Source organism: Phocoena sinus, chromosome 5, assembly GCF_008692025.1.
Source record: "Phocoena sinus isolate mPhoSin1 chromosome 5, mPhoSin1.pri, whole genome shotgun sequence".
NCBI classification, from domain to species: Eukaryota; Metazoa; Chordata; class Mammalia; order Artiodactyla; family Phocoenidae; genus Phocoena; species Phocoena sinus.
Genome location: NC_045767.1, coordinates 116,983,705 through 117,005,164, shown reverse-complemented (window position 1 = coordinate 117,005,164; position 21,460 = coordinate 116,983,705). Strand labels below are relative to the sequence as shown.

Genomic DNA, 21,460 nt, shown 5'->3' with positions numbered 1-21,460 from the left:
GAGTTAAATAAAATATTACAACTAATTTCACCTGTTTTCTTGTTACTCTTTTAAAAGCATGGGCTGCTAGAAAAATTTAAATTACATATGTGGCATGCATTAAATTTCTAGTAGACAGTGTTGTTTTTTATTTTTAATTTTTATTGGAGTACAGTTGCTTCACAATGTTAGTTTCTGCCATACAGCAAAGTGAATCAGTCATACGTATACATGTATCCCCTCTTTTTTAGATTTCCTTTCAATTTAGGTCACCACAGAGCACTGAGTAGAGTTCCCTGTGCTATACAGTAGGTTCTCATGAGTTATCTATTTTATACATAGTGTACATATGTCAATCCAAATTTCCCAATTCATCCTCCCTCCCCCCTTGGTATCCATAAGTTTGTTCTCTACATCTGTGTCTCTACTTCTGCTTTGCAAATAAGTTCATCTGTACCATTTTTCTAGATTCCACATATAAGCGATATTATACAATATTTGTTTTTCTCTTTTTGACTTACTTCACTCTGTATGACAGTCTCTAGAAGACAGTGCTGGTTTTTGAGGGTAAATGAAGATATCCATAATACTCTGACATATTCTCATAAAACTATATACTGGAACTGTGGTGTAGGTTTTAAAAGGTCTTTGAAAACCAGAAGTTTATATGGTGAGGCAGGCTGATACACAGCATCTCCTGCCCATAACTTACAGGATGGGCCCCTTTTCATACTTTTGTACAGGTACTGTTTCTTCCCCCTCTACCCTAACAGGCATGGTTGTGTGGTTTCCCACTCTATAGGAAGGGACAGGGGGTACGTGAACTATATGCGCTGAAAAAATACATGACAAAGAAAAAACTGAGAGAATATCTATTACAACTTGATGAACAGTCCGAAGAACACATTAAAATGCAATTTAGGGCAAAGTCATATATTATAAAATTACATCTTTACTATGAATATACCTCACAAGGTCTCAGAGCACAGACTGGTATCTGCTTGACTAAGTCATCACCAAAGGTGTGGTTTCATCTAATAGATGCTGCTGAAGAATGCAAAGAAATGTATAGAACATATTTGAAAGATTTATAATAAAAAATTTTAGCTGATTTTTTAAATTGGAGTACTTAGTGGCTAGAGTCCGTGGCACACTGTAATGGCAGAGCCATTACCTGCTCTATGTTCTTGGCCAAGAACTTAACTTCTCAAGAATTTTTTTCAGTGTCCAAAAAAATATTTCGGAGGAGTGATGAGATGTATATTAATCAGCGGTACTTCACAGCTGCTCAAGGCGTGACAATTTTTCTCTATCCCAAACATCACGTGCTCTGAGGGTGTTAGAAAAGCCAAGGCATGCTGACTTGTTCTTATTTAGACTCATTCTTATCATGCTTGAGATTTAGTTTGGTAAGATAATTACCATTTTATTGATTTCTGATGTGTCATAAAATATACTCGATTCTTACCATGTTATTGCAATTATTTTTAGACACCCCCTCCCTTTTTATTCTGGTGCTTCTAAAAAAATATAAGATGGCTGGCAAACCAAAATCATGGTATGCTTCCTAATGCATTCAATACATATATCATGATTTGCTAATTTCTGGGCACAGAGCTAGGGCTATTAAAGTAAACAAAATATACATGATCTTTGCAATCAAAATAAACTAGTATTTTGTTAAACCAAATACTAGTTTAACATCTAGTAGGAGAGTGGAGACATTACTAATATATAATACCCATTCTGCCCAAGTTGCATTACTAATAGCATCTTGATTTTGTTTAAATGGGAATTGTATCCCGATTCCCTTCTACCCAGGGACTCTGATCGTCTCAGTGATCATGTAAGTGGTGGGACAGTTGGCCCTCTGTACCCTGGGATGCAGAACCACTGATATAAAACCCGCAGATATGCAAAGCCAACTGTAAGGGACTTGAGCATCCATGGATTTTGGTAACCGAGGAGGATCCTGGAACCAATCTCCTGAGGATATTGAGGAACGACTGTATACCAATTGAGTTTTCCTTTCCAGAATTGAAGGAACAGGATGAGTTGCTCAGAACCTTTTCAATTTGGAATGTGATGCCTGGAGGTGTAATGGTCAGACTGTACAACACTTTAAGAAAGGAGAAGCAGGACAATGGACAGAGCCTGGTTGCTTTAAGTCCTTTTGAGTAGCTGGAGACTTGGGCAATTTCCCCATGACTTTTCTTAACATGAGAAGAACAAGTCTGTTACCTACTCTTCATCCAGTTACTTGCTTCTGAATGCATTCCTAACTGATACAATAGACATGTCAGAGAATGCCCACTGAGAAGTTTCTTTTGGTCCAGGAATTATAGATGAGTCTTTGTCAAGGATGAGGACACAAGATAACAAATGTTCCACATTATAAGTTCAGAAAACCTCATCACAGTGCCTAAAAGGAGCCAGTTTAGAGAAACTGGTCTATTAGTAACCACAACACGGCCAGTTCATATAAAGGCAGTGTTGGAAGAGAGAGGTCAGAATTTGGGGAGGATACAATTTAGGAAATGAAGCAGATCTCTCTCTTCATGACCACCCTCAGGAAGACATCTCGATCTCCAAGGCCAAAACCAAAGTCATGGGAGTATGGACCCAAAACATGACTTACGAAGCTTGAAGGTGTCCAAACCATCTCTGCCTCTGCTGTGTTGGGAACTGGTGATTGTGTCTCCTTTGAGAATCATTGATTATCTAGTACCCGATGCTGCTGGGGCTCATAGAAACGGTCAGAAGAGACATGGTTCAGCCAGAACCAGATCCCCCATGATGGGAAAGTATACAATGGGAAGGGGCCTCCAAGGCCTCCAGAAATACCTATATTTGTGCTCACAGGAGAGCCAGCATTTCACTCTGCCACAAAGAGAACTCGGGCAACATTATGCTGAGAAGCATCAAAACCAGCATAAAGGGCACCACGCCTCATGGTGGGCAAGCACAGAAGGAACCTCTCCCCCTTCCTTTCTCCTGAGCAACTGAGCAATGAGAGGAGGAAAGTGTGAGAACGGACCCCCTCCCCCCACCACAAGTTGCTAGAAGCGCAGAGATGTCTACAGCCTGTAGCGGGAAATGGTGGAGGAGAGGGTGGAAGAGAATAATGTAAAACCAGAGAAGAGACTCAAGTTTGAAAATGAATAAGATGCATTCCGTTCCAAGAACTTGAATGAGAGAAAAAATAGGGGGGAAATTCATACAATTAGGCCAAGATGTCATTAAAATCTCAAGCAAGGGGGATTTAACACAGAGAAATTGTGGGAGTGAGCAGTTGGAGGAAAATAATTAAACCAGCTCATCTTTCTTGAAACTCAAAAAATAAATGGGAATTTTTTTAAAAAAATGATTAGCTTATTAAGAGTTATAAATTTCATTTTTTTTTTTTTTTTTTTTTTGCCATTTGCAGCAACATGGATGGACTTGGAGGGCATTGTGCTAAGTGAAATAAGTCAGACAAAGAAAGACAAATACTGTATGGTATCACTTACATGTGAAATGTAAAAAACACGACAAACTAGTGAATAAATAAAATAAGAAGCAGACCCACAGATACAGTGAACAAACTAGTGGTTATCAGTGGGGAGAGGGAAGGGGGAGGGGCAAAATAGGGGTGGGGGAAAATGGTTATCATGGGATTATATGAAATCATGTGTGTGAAACGTTTGAAAATTGTAAAGCACTATAGATTTTTTTTTTTAATTTAAAAAAAGTGTTACAAATTTCAGAAGGCCTTACATTATATGAAGGAACTGTAAAGGGTGTGAGGACGGCTTGCACTGGCGGTTCTAGTTTGAAGGAGGACGTCTGAGTGGTCGTAGGCAAAAGGCCTGTGACCCGAGTCCTGAGCTGGGAGAGAGCACCACTGGGCAGCCAGGCAAGGAGACTGCATGTGTCCTGCAGGGAGAGAGGCCTGAGGCTGGGAGGACTCGCTGGTTCCTTGGGAGAAACTCTAGCAGCCCAGGTAGTCTTGGCACCAAGATTGGCGGTGGAAGTGAGAGCAGCACAAGAGGCTGAAGGGACTGGCAGGAAACAAAGCATGAAGATTCATTTAAGTCAAAGAGAGTTATTCAGCCTGTTCCAGGAAGAAACTAGAAGGCTGCGTTCGGCATGAGAGAGCACGAAGTACCCTTTTCCTTCCCCTACGCTGAGAGATGCAGAGGTGGCTGACTCACTTCTCAGCCAATGCAAGGCACGCTTTCTGGAGGGTTCCCTTGGCAGGTTGGGATGGCAGCTGTTGCCAATGAGGAAATGAATGCTACCTAGTACAAGGCTCCCCACACCCACCGGAAGAAGGTTGCCAACTGCCTGTAGGATTTCAGGGAATTTCAAATAGGCCTTTCAGTTGGCAGGGCCTCTTAGACTCAACTTACTTCTGGACTTTTTCCACCTTTCTGAATGCAGGATCCCAGGGACCAGCCTGCTGGGCTATTCTTCAGGAGCCTCCATTGCCTACTGTAAACTTGTCCAAGCAAAACTACCTGTTACTCTCTTGCTCTTCCAACTTGTAAAAGCTTGAGATGCCATGGCGCAGATGCAGCAGGAAAACCTCAGCTGGATTTTCCAGCACTGGGCTGCACTTCGGTGGCAGCTTCTGTTTCAACCCACCCTACAGTGTTGAAGCGGCTGGATGCAGAAAACATCACAGTCCTATGGCTAGTCAGTCCTCTGCGTCCTTGCGGAAGCGGTCGAGCTCACACCTGCAATTTCCCAGCCTCCTGTTGGTCCTGGAATGTTGGCTCCGAATCACATCTCAGTTACCTGCAGGGCAATTTCTAGACTCATCTCTAACCAGCTGAACTAAATAAGAATTCACTTGAGGATGATTTTCAGGAGACTAGGAATGAAGTCCATGCAATTCCACAAATATGTGACCGTGTCTCCTTGCAGGTCACACTCTATTAATTTAACTCAATTTTATTTGTCAGCTAGAAGGCAGGAGGCCAGAGAAAACCCAAATGATTAGCTTAGAAGTGATGTGTGTGCCTTTTGGAAACAAAAGAAACACTTACCCCAACCTCTGGCGGGGGATCCTTATGTTCAGGGAGGACACTTGTTCTAACCTAAGGAGAAAAACAAACATTTTCTGTATGACTTTGGAGTAGAAACCAGTGCAGAAGCTTCACACAGGTGCTGTCTGCATTTTCCCTCATCTGGCATCAATTCAGACTCTGTGGTTAATCATTACTGAAGGTACCTGTGTATGACATCCACTGTGGGCAACAACGATGCTATCTTTTTATAGTTCCTGAATTTCCTGAGGTTCTTAAGTAGACAGAGCTCATCCCATCACTCCTTGTCAAATACAGAGATATCTGGGCTTTAGGTGAATCACTTTTAATCTCCTTGAAAAGCAAAGCTCAATTCAACATTCCAGGGAAAGGACAGAGTTGGCATAGAGAATGTCATTAGATGAATGCTTATAAATATTTATTCTCTTTTAGGATATCTCTCTCTCTTGAGAATTCTGGGCCAAATTGTGATATACCATCATCTAGATTCCTTTGAAAACTAATTCTCGATTGTGGGAGAGGATAATAGTGTAAAAATAGTCATTTGGGGGAGCTTTTCATATGTTTAAAAAGCATTCCTGGTGAAAAATCAACTCCTTAGATGATAAGTAGACATATTTCTTCTAGTAGGTGGTGATCCTCAACCCTGGCTGTATGTTAAAATTACCTGGAGACCTTTCAAACTACCTGTGCTCTTTCCTGTCCATGGATATTGACCCTAATGTACAGTTACGAGTCTATGGTTCTCTATTTAAGAAAAAAGATGTTTCCGATAAAAAGAAGTCACAATTACCTTTCTCACTTAAGAAAAAGCTAGCAAAAGCAGGAAGAAGACATAAAACCTAAACCTAGTATATCTAAATTTGAAGTAAGGATGAGATAAACAAGTTAAATGAATACACAGCAACATGCAAGAACACTGTGTTTAACTGGAGAGCAGAGGGCTGCAGGGAGGGATGGGAGAGAGGAACCCAGGAACATACAATGGATCAACATTTTAGGGGGTCATTTTAACATTTAAAGGTCATTTAACCTTTGGAGGTACAGCAAGGGCAATCATACTTCTTTGTTTCTTTATGACAGATCCAGCATTATCACTTTTACAATTTGTCAGTCATTATGACTCAAAATTGTTCACCATTATTTTGTCACACAAAATAATGACAGGAGAGACCCCAACAGAGTAAACACAATTTACAGAACATGCTCAGCTCAGGATTTCATGACAGACAGCTCACTGTTTAAGAGCATTTCCAGGTTGGTGGCTGCATTAACGTTCTTTGGTCCAGAATGTTCAGAGGTACCCTTCAGTCTCATTATCTGGAAATCATTATCTGGCCTCAAAGGATGAGGAAGCTTGGAAACTATATATTAATATATAGCATGCTGTAATGGACCATATAGTGTGTGTGTGTGTGTGTGTGTATAGACTATATACATAGCATGTGTAATATACACACACTATACACATATATACATATGTATACTAGAATAAATTATATACAGAGTGAATAAATTATATACAGAGTGAATAAATATTCACATACATGCAACTCATACACACACATATACATGTGTACATCGTTTGAAGAAAATATTTGATATCCAAATAACATTACGCAAAAGGATATATAAATACAGTATATGTATATATACATGTATAGACTATATACCTAGTGTGTGTATATACACACACACTATATACATATATATATATCAGAATGAACTACATATATAGGGAATATTCACATACATGCAACTAACACACATGTATATATGTGTATATTTATATGTCACCTTAAGAAAATATTTGACATCCAACTAATATCATCCAAAGGGATATATAAATACAGTATGTGTGTGCGCATATATATACATATATGTATATATTTATATAGACTATACACATAGTGTGTGTATATACGTAACACTATATACATATATATACCAGAATGAACTATATATACAGTGAATAAATATTCACATACATGCAACTCATACACTAATGTATATGGGTATATTTATATATCATTTTAAGAAAATATTTGACATCCAAATAACACCATCCAAAGGGATATGCTTGAATTTAGAAGTAAAGTGAAAGAAGTCCGAAACTGTTAAACATATGTAGGACTGCATATAGTGTGTGTGTGTGTGCGTGTGCGTGCGTGTGTGTGCGTGTGTGTGTAGACTATGCGATCTAATGTTGGACAAAGGTAGAATAATAGTGACAATTCCTGCAACACCGTCATTAAACTCCTAAATTTAAATTGATTTTATCAGTATAACATTTACTTCTTAAATAAATGTGAATAAACTACATAGAAAAAAAGATTTTTAACACAAAGGTGTATACTATGAAAAAGTCTAAAGATATTCACAGACTGGTTTGCCATATCCAGTGTGTGCGTGCGTGTGTTTGTGTGCGAAGGAGAGAGAGAATGAATTTCACTTTACATAATAAAAGTATTTTTGAAAAGTACATGTACATCACATTTTATTAAATCATGGCATGTTTAAATCACTAGCAGAGCTCTTGATTTAGAGGAACTGAAAGACAAAATTATAAATCAATTTAAAATTGTATAAAGTCAAATTTTTATAGGAAATGTTTGATTAAGTCAGCATGTAGGTACAGTTCTAAAACCTTGATATTTAAGGTCAGTACTACTTATGTTTAGCATATAGGTTACACATCAATGATGCTTTTCTTGCGTTATCGTACAACACTCTTCACACACAAACTAGGTGGCAAACACTGGGTTTGCCAGTGAATAAGGTCCCATTCCTTCTCTTCAGGACTTCAGAGTCTGGTGGGCAGGACAAATGTATGAATAATCCAGGACAATGTTGTAAATTCTATAATGGAAATGTGAGCATTTTCCTGTCTGCATTCAGAGTGAAGAGTAACTAGTTCAGCCTGTAAGTGTCAGGAAAGCCTTCACAGAAGAGGTGGTCTGGGTTTTGAACAACGCGTAAGAGTTTTAGGTAAAGAAGGATGCGACAAACTAAGCAAGGTGTTATGTATCAGGCATGCAGCATGGAGTCATAAAAGCCCATCTGTGTTTGGAAAAGAGTGAGTATTCTGATGATTCTATAACATGGGGGCCTCTAGGGATGTGACAAAAGCCGACTGTGTTTGGGGAGAGAGGTTGGGGGCCATTTGTTGTAGAGGTCCATCTATCATGTCATAGAATCGGAGCGGTACGCAATTTCTAGGAAATCTAGCAAGGCGTTCAAGTAGGGGAGTGACATGATCGGAGCCCCTTGAATCATCCCAACTCTGCCCAGACTCACGTCGGAAGAATTATTTAACCTCTTTATGCCAGTTGCCCTTTGCCTTTATGTCCGCTATCTTTAACATGGGGTTAATAAGAGACCCCATAAGTTGTCACGAGTATGACATCTTTTCAGCACTTAGAACAGTACTTAACACAGAGAGGGAAGGGGGAGGAAGTGAGAGAGAAAGGGAAGGAGGAAGAGAAGAAGTGAGGGGGGGAGGGGAAACAAGAAAGAAGACAAAAGGGAGAGGGAAGCGATGACAGAGGAAAGATGGGAGGAAGCAGAGAGACAGGGAGACAGGACCAGAGGGAGGAATATGTCACTGAAAAAAAAAACAAACATAAATAAACCCTGGACAGATTTAGCTGAGACCTCTTGGTGAGAAAGGGATGAAGCAATGGCTGTCACTGTAGCATCTGGAATATTCCAGTTCATCGGCAATGTCATGCCTCCTGAGATTTACTGGCCTTCCTTAGAAATTCATTTTCCCTTTTTTGGTCTTACTAGCAGTTCTTCTCCCTGTTTTTCTTCACCATACCCCTCCCTTTCCCCTGTCCCTTCCTGGAAGATAAGAATGTCTGAGTTCTTATAACTTCCTTTTGTCTGGATTTTTATGATATCAAATAAAGCAAGAAAGATCAATTACTAGAAGAGGTCATGTAGAAAATTATATATCCCGTCTTGAATATTTCTTAAGGTTCCTGTAAAACAAATTCATTTCCTTCTCTATCAACTTCATAAGCTCAACATTCTATGCACTAAATTTACCCTGAAAAAAAAAAAAGAAACAACCAAAGGAAAATCAGGTAGCATATAGTGAGTGACACTCTTTCATCAAATCCTTATAGATTAGTTCATAAACTTTGTTTCCAAGCAAGAGGCTACTTGGGCTACCACTGCAGTGGCTGAACACAGCACTCCAGTCCATGGGAGACAACTTATTAAAAGAGTCACCCTTGCTACAAAGAGGCTGGGCACAGCTACCCTGAGCCAGGGAGGAGGGTGATTGCTGCACTTTTCATAGGTGAGTGGTGCTAGGATACCGTTGGGTAACCAGATCCACAGGGAGGCCGTGCTGCCGTGATGCTGTGCACCAGGTTGTCCAGGCCTGGACCTCACTGGCAGGTGAGGAAGGAGCAACCTTCCCCTGGAAGGCGGAATGGAAGATGTTGGCAATAATGGAGGAATACCTCGGGGCAGGGCGAAAACCCAGGTTCTCTCCTCAGACTATTGTCATATCTGATAAGATCTCTGATAATGAATGTGTCATTGAAACACATACCTTTTTTCTAATAAAGGCGTTACTCTTATTCTTTCTGTATCTCAAATTAAAATATATAATATCATCACGTTTACTTGTTCCACTTGGAATGAGATATAGAATTGCCTTAATATTCAAACACATGGAAATCTGACTGCAACAGAAATGTTTAGCCCTCTTGCACAATACGAATTTTTGGAGAGGAAGCTGCTCAGTCAGGATTATATTCCCTAGGATGCCTTGTACTGACAGATAACCATGTAACTAGTTCCTATCAATAAAATATAAGTGATGTTTGCCACATCTAAACTGGATTTTTCAGAAGTGGATCTAGAATGCCCTCTCTGTTGTCTCTTAAGGTGACTGCAGAGCTGCACCTGGTCCCAGAATGACCACATAAAAGAAAACCATCCACCATCCATCACTACGAGTATTAGGCTATCAAATAATTGGTTAGCTTTCTAGTGCTGTGTAAAAAATAACAACAAACTTAGCTGTTTAAAACAACATTCACTTATTAGTTCACAGTCTGTATGTCAGAAGTCCAGGCCTGGTATGGCGGGGCTCTCCCATCCAGTCCTACGTGCAAGGCTCAAATCAAGGTGGCAGCTGGCCGCATCCTCATCTGAAAACTTGTCTAGGGAAAGGTCAGCTGCCAGCTCCCGCAGGCTGTTAGCAGAACTCAGTTCCTTGCAGCTCTAGCACCGAGGTCCCTGTTATCTTGATGGCTGTCAGCTGGAGACTGCTATAAACTCTTGGAGGCGGCCCTCGTTCCTTGCCGTGTGGCCTCCTCCATCTTCAAATCCAGCAATAAAGAATCTCGTTTGCATCAAACCTTCTTGCACTTCAGATCTTCAGATTATGTAAAACATGTACATGGGGTGGTACCTTGGGGCCATCTTATAAGCCTGTCCACCACAATGATAAGAGCTAAACATCCATTGTGCTGAGACACTGAATTTTGATGTTTACATTTGTTTCAGTGGCCAGCATAACTCAGACCTCCCACTGGTTATAAATGAAATTTTGAATTCAGCTTATGGCTATGAAGAAATGAAGCAAAATAGGTCATATTAAATCCTAATTCAGTATTCTAATGTCAACAAACATGCATTAACTACTTATTATGACCCAGCCACTATTATAAACACTGGCAATCTCAGAGATTAAGAAGACATCGTATTCCTATAGGCAATACTAATAACATGGTTAAGAGTCAAAATATGCAATAATAATTGTTAAGCATTTTCAACTGTCTAAAACCTATCAGCCACTCAGATATTGATTTTCCAACTGTGGATGGAGAAAATGATCCATGCACAAATGCCAACAATTTAGACCACAGAATATTAGAGATGGAAGGGGTCTTAGAGCTAACCTAGAAAAACTACCTACGCAATGTGAAATTTTTATCTGAAATATGCCTGAGAAGTACATTTAAAATTTCTCCTTGAACATGTTTAGTCTCTAATTTACTATCTCACTAATTAGTACGGTAGAGATAGTGTTACAAACTCACATACCCAAAGGCTCCAAGCAGGTTAAATTAATGAAAGAAGTGAACTGGGTGTAAGAGACAATAGGGATTGTAGAAGACTCTGGAAAGTGGAAATCACATGCCCAGTCTATAAGGAGCAGCAACTATCTAGCTTCAGATGATAAAAAATTCCCAAGAAAAAGTTATTCAACTATCAACTGTGGGTAAAGCCTACTTCCTTTGCAGGTGGGCTGTGACCAGCATTTACTTACTTTTACCAGAAATGGGCCTGGTAAATGAGGTGGGTGGTCAAAGCAGGTCCAGTACTATTTTAGTAAAAATAAATAAACAAATAAAAGTGCTACCCTAAAACAGTTGTTCTTAATCTTGACAACACATTGGAATCATCCGGCATAATTTTAATGCCAATTTCCAGGCCACATTCTAGAATGATTACATCAGAATCTCTGAGGGAAGGGTCTGTTCCAGCATCAGTGTTTTTCAATGCTCACTCCCCACTTGATTCCAATGTGTAGCCAAAGTTCAGAACTACTGATCTAAAATAAATGAGCTTTTTTGAGTGTGAGCCTCATAAATTCCAAATCCTATACAAGTTCACAAAAAGGCACTGTGCAATGGTCAAGGGATAGAATAAGTCTTCCTTTGGAAAAGATTTTTTTTTAAAGTTAACAGAATGTCAGAGCTGGAAGTGATCTTAAACATTATTTATTGGGCAATTTTTCTTAAACTCCAGTGTACACACTCATCACCTACTGGTCTGTAAGCTGGTCAGGAGGATGGTCTTGAGGACTGTCCCCTAGAAGCCTGTTATAGAAATGCAGAATCTCAGGCTCATTCCAGACATACTGAATCAGAGTCTTCATTTCATCAAGGTTCCCATGTAATTCATACGCATGTTTGTGGTCTGGTCTAGAGTACTTACGAGTGAAACAGGTCACAGATGAGAATGGTAGATATTCGTTTGCACCTAAACACACTTAAATAAGTAATGGGATTTATTCTTCTGGTTATGAAAGTAATTAGTCACTTTTTTAATGTCAATCATCTGTAGAGCTCCAGATAATATTTTCTTTCAGACATGTCTTTCCTTTGTTATGCTTTGTTACATCATGTTATGGGGAAGGGGTTGCTCTTGTCATCAAGTCAGGGATTGACTTGGGACAGAGCTAGTCTGGAATTCTAGTAAGACTCGGTGTTGTAGGCTGAATCTCCACTTCCCCAACCCCTCTACCCCCAATCCCACGCTCCCCCAGTCCCAAATTCATATGTTGAAGCCCTAAGCACCAGTACCTCGGAATGTGACTATCTCTGGAGACAGGGTGATTAAGTTAAAATGAGGCCACTAGGATGGGGACCTGTAACTTGGGTGGGTGGCCATCTGCAAGCCAAGGAGAGAAGCTTCAGAAGACCTCATCCCTGCCAACACCTTGATCTTGGACTTCCAGAGTCCAGAAATGTGAGAAAATAAATTTCTGTTGTTAAAGCCGCTCAGTCTGTGGCACTTTTTCATAGCAGCCTTAGCAAACTTAGCCACTCAGTCTACTTGTGTTGTAGGGTATGGCCTTCCGTAACTTTCAGCTGAGAGCCTAACTGGTCTTTGCTCCTCAGTCCTTGAAAGGATGCTGGAGATCCTTAGATGTCTCAGTGTACCGCTTTTGTACTGGGCCTCAGCTTCAACGTCTGGCAAATGTCTTTAGAGACAGACCAGCCATGAGTTTGAGTCCCTTCTGTTCTCTAAGTCTGTCATTTCAGCTACACATGAAAACCAGAATCTCTGCTGGGTTCTGGGCCTGGCAGCTGCCACCTTGTGTTTAGCAAAGACAGATGCTCAGACTTCTAGCTACAGAGAGAATCCGTAATCGCCCCCAGGTGAGAGATGGCTTTTTAGTCCCTCATTGTCAATTCAACACTCCCTCTAGGGCTGTGGCTCATGTCCGGTTTTGGTTCCTTTCCCTGGTTTCCTAAACACTGTGAAACCGTGGGAGGTTTCACTCTGCTTTATATAAGCTTTTGGCCTGGTTCTTTCGCCTCCTGTCAAGGTCAGGATTCAGCGATTCTCTTCTGAGAAAAGGTGCCCATTGATTTGAGGTCCCTGAAGTCTCAGTTTCTCAGTCCATCCAACACAACGGCTGAAAGCTCTGCTACTTTCTCTTCTTCTAAGGAGCAGCAGCCCCATGTCCAGGCAAATGCCTGTTCTTCAACCTACTCTCAGAATCACCAAATGCCCGAAGAGGAAAAATCCACAGGCTCCTGATAGCTCCACTCTGAAACGTCCTCCTTTCTCTGGAATTTTAGTTTCGCATGTTGATATTACTGTCACAGCTTGATGAAGTTTTCAAACGTGATTTTTATAACACGTTCGGCTTGTTTCTAGGTGGTGTCAGAGGGAGCATTGCTTGTTTCAACTGCCACATCCTACCCAAACTAACCTTTGTAATATCTGAAAGTTATCGCGAAGCTAAGGGATCTTCCAAACGTGATTAAGAGGTGAACAATGATACTCAACAGAATGTAGTAGCTAAATAAGATCGGAGAGGGCAAAAGGTGTCATTACATGTTGGGCTGTCTGTTAAGTCTTCGATACACCAGTTACAAATGGATAACTACAGGTAGTTCTCTTCATAAAAGTAGAGTTAACCCTGAAGCCTGAGCACTAACTAAAAATAATCCAATAATTATTGAGTGTGATGTGCTATCTTGATCTTTACCAGGTAAACGTGATCACCTTTCACATGTCAAAACATATTATGCGAATGATATACACAAGAACATTCTAGAGATTCCCAAGCCAAGTGAGACCACATTAAGAAAAGTGTAAGCACTCTTAGTTTGGATGTAATCGTAGGAGTTTTCCATTTCTCTAAGGCAATGATGGTCACACCACAGCCCTCTGGTCACATCGGTCCCTTTATGTTTAATTGGTGGCCCTTTAAGACTACTAATTTCACTATATGAATGCACCATTATGCTAAATTCTACCAGTCATATAGGTGTCATGTGGTTCTTTAAGTTAATGGTGACAGCAAATGTGGCTCCAGAGTCACATAACTCTGGGTATCCCTGCCATTACCCACATTTTATTCCATTTCCCTTTCCAAGAGAGTCACTGAAAGATACAGGCTCGACCGAAAATAAGAGATGCTAAAACTAAGGTCTAGTTTTCATGAAGTCAAAGAGGTTTCTCTACCTCTGTTCTGAGCATAAACTCTTCTGTCTTTCATACTCTTTACCTCTGGAGCCTCCTGAAAGGGACACTAGCCTGGGAAAGGCAGCACTGGTCAGACCCCATCAGGTATCTTACACTGCATCTCAGAGTCAAGTCTTGTCCTGGGCACTTACCTAAAACAAATAGGACAAACCTCCAAAGAGCTGTACAAGTTAAAACCAAAAATTTTTTTCAGTGTTAATAGATATTTAGCTATTTTTAAAACTGAGGTAAAGAATAAAGGACCTCTCTGCACTGCAGAAACAGAATCTAAAAATGTGTTTTAGAGGCACTGAAGACATTAACTAATAATTTGCTAAACAGCTGCTCATTGTAAGTTGAGAATTCTATTCCTGCTGACTTCCAAAGCCTCACATGAGAATATTATTAACATTTCAATACACAGAGCATTCGACTCAAATATCATGTATCCATATTAATAGATTTTTGGTCAGGTTAAACCTCCATTACTGCTTTCATTCCTCTTCCTCTATTTCTCCACAGCTCCAATATACAAAAATAACTGTACCATCATTCTGAAAAATGGAAAGAGAGTCAATGGGAACTGATCTCTTGATCCCAGCACTAGACCTGTGTTGAATATGTGCTACCCTAGAAAGAAATAATACAAACTTATAATTGATAAATAAGGATAATGGAATCAAAGGAAATAACTATACTTCCTTCGCCTATGGGTTAATTATTTCAGAGGTACATGCGTTAATTTTTTTACTTGTATTATCTCACTCAATTCCTATAGTTCTGTGTTGTATTGTTCTTGTTTGGCCCATTTTACAGATGAGAGAAGTCAGTTTCAGAAAACTGGAGTAATTTGCTCACTTCAGTAGCAAGTTACAGATCAGACACGAAATGGTCTGCTTTCAAAGTCTGCACCCCTTCCATGGTGGTGTGCCTTTCTGAGCCCACACTGGTGGTGACTTTAATTGTCTTCCCTAGGGCTGCTTAATGAGTTTTAAAAACCAAAAATCTATTGGCCTCAGGGAATAGAAACAGACACAGTTTATCACCTTGCCAGACTCAAAAACACCATTCTTAAGGTATTAACAGCCTCCAACTAAGACCACAGTCATGAGTTAATGAACTAGCCTTTAGACAGAGAACAGTAATATCTACACAAGCACGTGTCTATTACTCTGTTGCTCAGTGAAAGTCATTAGTCCCAGCACTGTAAGGCTAAATAATTTCTAGGTAGCTTTAAAACAAAATTATTGCGATATCACTTAGTATTTTAAGAGATCATTTACAACCCAGGCTTTTGTAACCCCAGTCAAAAGAAGATCACAAAAAAAAAAAAAAAAAAAAAAAAAAAAAGAAGATCACCGAGCCCTGGGTAAAGATCAATTGATTTATATAATCAACCCACAAAGCATATTTTTTGACAAATTGGAATATAATGGTGTATACCGGCACAGAGGGAAGGCTTCTGATGTAGCTATCCGATGAAGTGCTGTGTTCATCTTCAGGCAAAACTGGGACAATTCAGCAGCTCCATCTATCATCACCCTAGTTTCTTTCTCTATGGAATTCCACCAAAGTATCTAATAATTTATTCCATCATTGGGTCTGGGCACTGGCTGCACTTGAGAACCACCTGGAGAAGCTTTAAAAATTCTGAGGCATTATTTACACTCCTTTAAATAACCCGTTTCTAATCACTCAGAGTTTTCGCTGCTCTCTCTTCTCATTTACTCTTCAAAGCAACCTAATGAGAAAACTGAGGCTCACACTTTCGGTACCTTTCAACCTGCCTGAAAACAAAACGTCAAGATAAGTAACTTTCTTCCCAGGTTACGTGGCTAGTATGTCAAAAAGCCAACGTCTCGACCAGAATCTTCTGTATTCCCAAACCAATACTTTCAACACTTCCGTTGTCGCGTTGCCTGCAGCTCGGGCTGAAAGGATATTACACTTCTACTACAGTGGACTGAAGACAATCTGGGCAAATTGAAACAAAGTTCGCAGTTTCCCCGCAGGGGGAAATGTGACTGTGGCATCTCAAACAGGAACCAAGGATGGCTCTTCTCAAAGAAACGTTATCATGCAGTGGCCAGGGTCTACTGCAGGACGCACTCAGGGTTGTCTTAAAAGAGCAAAGGTGTCAAACTGAATGCTGTGAGCTCTTCCTAGGAAGGTAATACTGATGAAGAACACTGCCTGTATAGAAAAATGTATTTAACGTTTCTGAAGATTGATTTCCAAAATTGGGGACACGATCTCATCAAGTTGAGGGCACCTCGTACTTTAACAGACCAGGTGCATACTGAATCCTGTGACATGTGAGTAGCAGCTGGGACACGAAACGCCTCTAGTTTAGGTCTTACTCAAACCCCAGATCAGCAGTTCTCTAATGGGGTCCAGTCAGGGGATCTGCAAGGTCAACACCATTTTCATAATAATTCTAAGACAGTATTTTACTTTTTACTCTCATTCTTTCACAGATGTACAGTTGAGTTCTCCAGATGCTACAAGAATTGTGATTTGCCTACAGACTGAGGCATGACAATGCAGTTCTCCCCTATTAATCACACAGTCAAGAGACTTACACACATGTAAAACAATGCCACTCCCTCAGTATATTATTTTTAGTTTTCCAAAATACAATTTATTTTCAAAAGCATGTAGTATGTATGTTAACATATAATGGGTTTATTATTTGCTATTGTAAGTGAATTAATAAATATTTTTAAATTTTCTGAGTTTCATTTCTAATGTAAACATCCATGGTCATTAAAACCTACATAAACAGAAGCCCTTTGGGATTTGAGATAGCATTTAAGAATGTAAAAGAACCCTGAGACCAAAGGTTTGAGAAATACTGCTTCTTCCTCAACATCTGAGACTTTGTGTTTCACATTGTCTATTTCACAATCTTACCATTGTTAACAAGATTTTTGCTGTAGAATCTCTTTAAGAGATGGATGTGATATTTACTACAGGAACCCACTAATCCAGCCGATCTGAATCCCTATGGTTCCTTTAATTTGCGTTTCTCCCATCTCCCTGATGCCTTTGCCTATATTGATCTTCTGTCATTCTAAGTATGAGGGACATGGTTGTGAACAAGGAATAATCACTTCATAGACTTACATTCTAGCAACAAGAAGAGATGGAAAATATCAAAATGGGTAAATTAGTAACTATGCATGGAAGTAAAATAAGGTAATGGTATAAAATGTTAATTGGAAGGGGGTATTTTACATATAATGGTGAGGGTGAATTTCTCTGAGCAGATGACTTTGATTAAGACCTGCTAAAGTAGAGAAGCCAGTTCAGAGGAAAATAAGGGGGAACAGTGTTGCAGGCCAAAGCAACATCAAGTGTAAAGGCCCTGAGGTCACAGTGTCTGAAAAAAGTAGCTGAAGGAGGAAGAAAGAAGAGGGAGGTAGATTCAAAGAAAGGGAGGGCTCCGGGAGAGTAGAGTCCTCATTCTAATTACAATAGGAAGCTCAATCAGGGGTTTGAGCCAAGAAGTGATGTGATCTTTTTCATGCTTTAAAAATACTACTCTGATTCTATATGGAGGACAGACTGCAGAAGGTCAAGAGTGGAAAGGGTGGACAATTAGGAGTCATTTGCAAATCAGAGTTTTATTACCACCACTTTACTTTTCTAGTGTCAGGCTCAAGCTAGGTATTTAGGCTTTAGAAGGATAATCATTAGGCTGCCTTGAGTCATTTAATTCATTTCTGAATATTTACAGAAAGCACTTTGATACTGACAGAGAAATAAAGTTAGTATATAAATTTCCTGTATGTGTAATTACATTAATCTCTGAGGATAATAATGCTCAACTATCATAAGAATATTTGTGGATGAATAATTATTGAAATACACTTAGAGCTAAATAATAAATGTACTATTTACATCCTATTTACATATGGATATTAAAGAGCAGCACAGCTCTTGAAATAGAAGCATCTTCAGAATCATGCTACTTTAAAAGCGCAAAGGACCTCAATTCCCTGAAAAAAAATTATAAACAAACTGAGTGATAACAGAATTATAATTACTAAAGAAACCCCTATGAATAGGATTGTTTATTAATGGATTCAGGCTTCTGGCAGGTACCTGTGACAGTAGAATTTAGAGAATATCTTCATTGTTTCATCTTTGCATCTGAACCATATCAGCAAGCAATGATTCAAAGACCCATGAACAGCAAATAATGATGGATGGACAGAAGATCACAAAAGGGAAGAACAGCACCTTTAATTTTGAAACCAAACCCCTTCTTTCCAGCACAAGATACCTATTAACAGGACTTCTGAAAAGCATCTTTCCACATACGCATGATTTTGCACATCATAGGGCCTGACTTAAAATACACCTTGGAGGAGTTTAGGATTAACATATACACACTACTATATATAAAACAGATAATTAACAAGGGCCTACTGTATAGCACAGGGAACTCTACTCAATATTTTGTAATAACCTAAATGGGAAAAAAATCTGAAAAAGAATAGATATATGTACCTGTATAACTGAATCACTTTGCTGAACACCTGAAACTAACACAACATTGTAAATCAACTATACTTTAATATAAAGTAAAAAAATATATATATATACCTTGGAAATCCAACTCTGGATTTTTTAAGTTAAAGCTGTGGAACATTCTTCATCTGCACTGGAGCTGCCTGTGAGATGGCTCTTTCATTTTCTAATCAAAGTTTTTCTGTCTTAACCAAAGACACACACATCCGTATGCATGCATACTTGCATTCAGTAAAGCAATTTGATTAAAACTATAACTATTCAACAAAGGCCAAAGTATTCCTATCCCTTCAAACCATTCAGAGCTTTTAAAATATATCTTCTCAGACGTCTAAGGAATTTACTGTCTCAAGGAGACATTTAAAACCTAGAATCTTAACTCTGAAAACTCTTAAACAGTTGGAGTGTTTCCGCCACTTACAATGCATGTTTGTGCTTAAGATGAGTTTACACTTGCTATTCTTGCTGCCTCAGCGCGTAGAGAGGCAGGCTAATTGGAGCTAATGAGTTCAGGCACTTAAGAGAGAACCGTTTAAAACTAACAGCACTAAGATAAGTCCACTCACAGGGACAACAAGGGGCATTTTCATAAATTCTTTTTATCAGAAGTTGTGCTTTCACCTTTCCTACTTCTTAAAGTGAATTTTCCTTTGATGCTGTCAGGAAGAAACTTGCAAACATTCTCAGATAAGGGTGCTCCTTCTTGGCACTGGATGAGACCACAGGTAAGGAAATTCAGGTACTTTAGTCATACTGGATAGCATTCTGCCTTTAAGAGCAGCGGGGTGCCACTGAAGGTCTAACAGCTGGTTCTCAGAGGCTGGGGATGGGAGAAGCTACGACTTATAGAGGGTGCCAATTTCGGTGGTGAAAATACTCTCACCCTGGCCCGCTACAAGCTACCACTCAGGATAACTGATCGTGTAGGTGGGAAGAGGTGTGGACGATCAGCTCTCTGCGGCTGACGGAAGCAGGCTCCGGCACCCCTCCGTGGGGTCATGGCAGAGAAGTCGGCACAGCAGAGGTGCTTGGGACCCAGGTCAACTGAGATCTCAGTGTGCCGTGAGCCTGACTACAGCCAGCTCGGGCGTCTATTCCAGGAAGAACTGAGTGTAATAACCACTATATTACCATGAATAATTTGAAAGTAAAATCATCCTTAGTCTCATATCACAGGGAATAAAACCGTATCTCAGAAGCCAACAATTTTTTTTCTTTTTCTTTAATTGAAGTATAGTTGATTTACAATGTCGTGTTAGTTTCAGGTGTACAGCACAGTGATTCAGTTCCCTCTCTCTCTCTCTCTCTCTCTCTCTCTATATATATATATATATATATATGTTTTCAGATTATTTTCTTCTAGGTTATTACAAAATACTGAGTATAGTTCCCTGCGTGATACCGTAGGTCCTTGTTGTTTCATATTTTTTATGTAGTAGTGTGTATCTGTTAATCCCAACCTCCTAATTTGTCCCTCCCCCTCCTTTCTCCTTTGGTAACCATAAATTTGTTTTCTATGTCTGAGAAACCAATGATTTTAATCAAGTTTAAACTCAGGGGAATGCAAATATCTGGCTAAGAGGTGACCAATTCTATCTATTCAATCAGATTCCCAGTAGCTGCTGAGAAATTCTTTTAAAATCAATGGAAACTTTGGCCATGGGAAAGATGCGGAAACGCACAAAGAATCTGGCTGACCAGAATTGGTCTCATGACATATCTGGGCTCCAGGGTCAGTTTTAAGTGCCCTGGTAGCTAGTATTGGGATGCTACAAAATGTTCTCTATCTTTAGAACCTCTGATTGTAAACTTTACAGGCCACAGACCATGTTATGTATTAGCATTTAGGAAAGTATTTTTACTGAAATGTACCACAAAGTTGGGAAAAAACCCTAAGGTTGTCAGTATGTGTCCTAGTCCATAAACAGGCTTATTCATATCTAGGACTTTTATTTGAGTCTAAACTCTTAGGAAAATCTTCCGTTAAGGAATTTTTAACAGTTGTTTCAATTAAGCAAACAAAAATTTCTTTAAGGGAATTAACCCTCCCAATAATTTTGCTTCCTTAAGAAAATCTAAATTTTAGAATAGCTGTCTTGTACAAGTTTTATTTCACAGCTTATTCCAAACCAAGGTATACAATATGACAGTTTGTACTTATATTATCGTGTTTCAGGGACTACAGACAATTTTATATTTAAAAAAAAAGACATTTACAGCACCATGAGACTTTGTTTTTGGCTTTTTTTCACTTTCTTTAAAATAAACAGGCAGGTAAATATGGCTGGACACTTAGTACAGGTTTTGTAGTAATAGATTAGTAGCCTTCATAGGGATATCAATATTCATAAAAAGAGCTCGGAACAGAAGAGTATTAAATGCTATTCTTAAAGCAAAAGAGAAATATTTCTCAACGTCCTTGAGAAATGAATAGGAAACCTTATTAAAGGAGAAAAAGAAGAACATTTACAGTGAGGAAATTTAAGAAATAGAATACGGCAGATCAGATTTGTCATCATAAAAACCCACTTCAGAGTGTTCTATCATTTATGAGCTAAGGGGTCTTGGGGTTAGAAAAGACATTAAAAATAATTTAATCCAGCAACTTGAAAAAGTATTTTGCAAAATAAAAAAAAATTTAATTTTTCCAGCTTTACTGAGGTATAATTGGCCAATAAAAATTATAC

General features: G+C 39.3%; 1 protein-coding gene across 3 annotated transcripts in view; it reads right to left on the bottom strand.

The window, feature by feature from the left end:
• Window positions 1–21,460, bottom strand: part of INPP4B (inositol polyphosphate-4-phosphatase type II B) — a 323,827-nt gene that overhangs the window by 246,924 nt on the left and 55,443 nt on the right. For all 3 annotated transcript variants that reach the window (XM_032632713.1, XM_032632712.1, XM_032632709.1), the window contains exon 2: window positions 5,010–5,060. The gene's annotated coding sequence lies outside the window, so the exon portion shown is untranslated. The remainder of the gene's footprint in view (window positions 1–5,009; window positions 5,061–21,460) is intronic.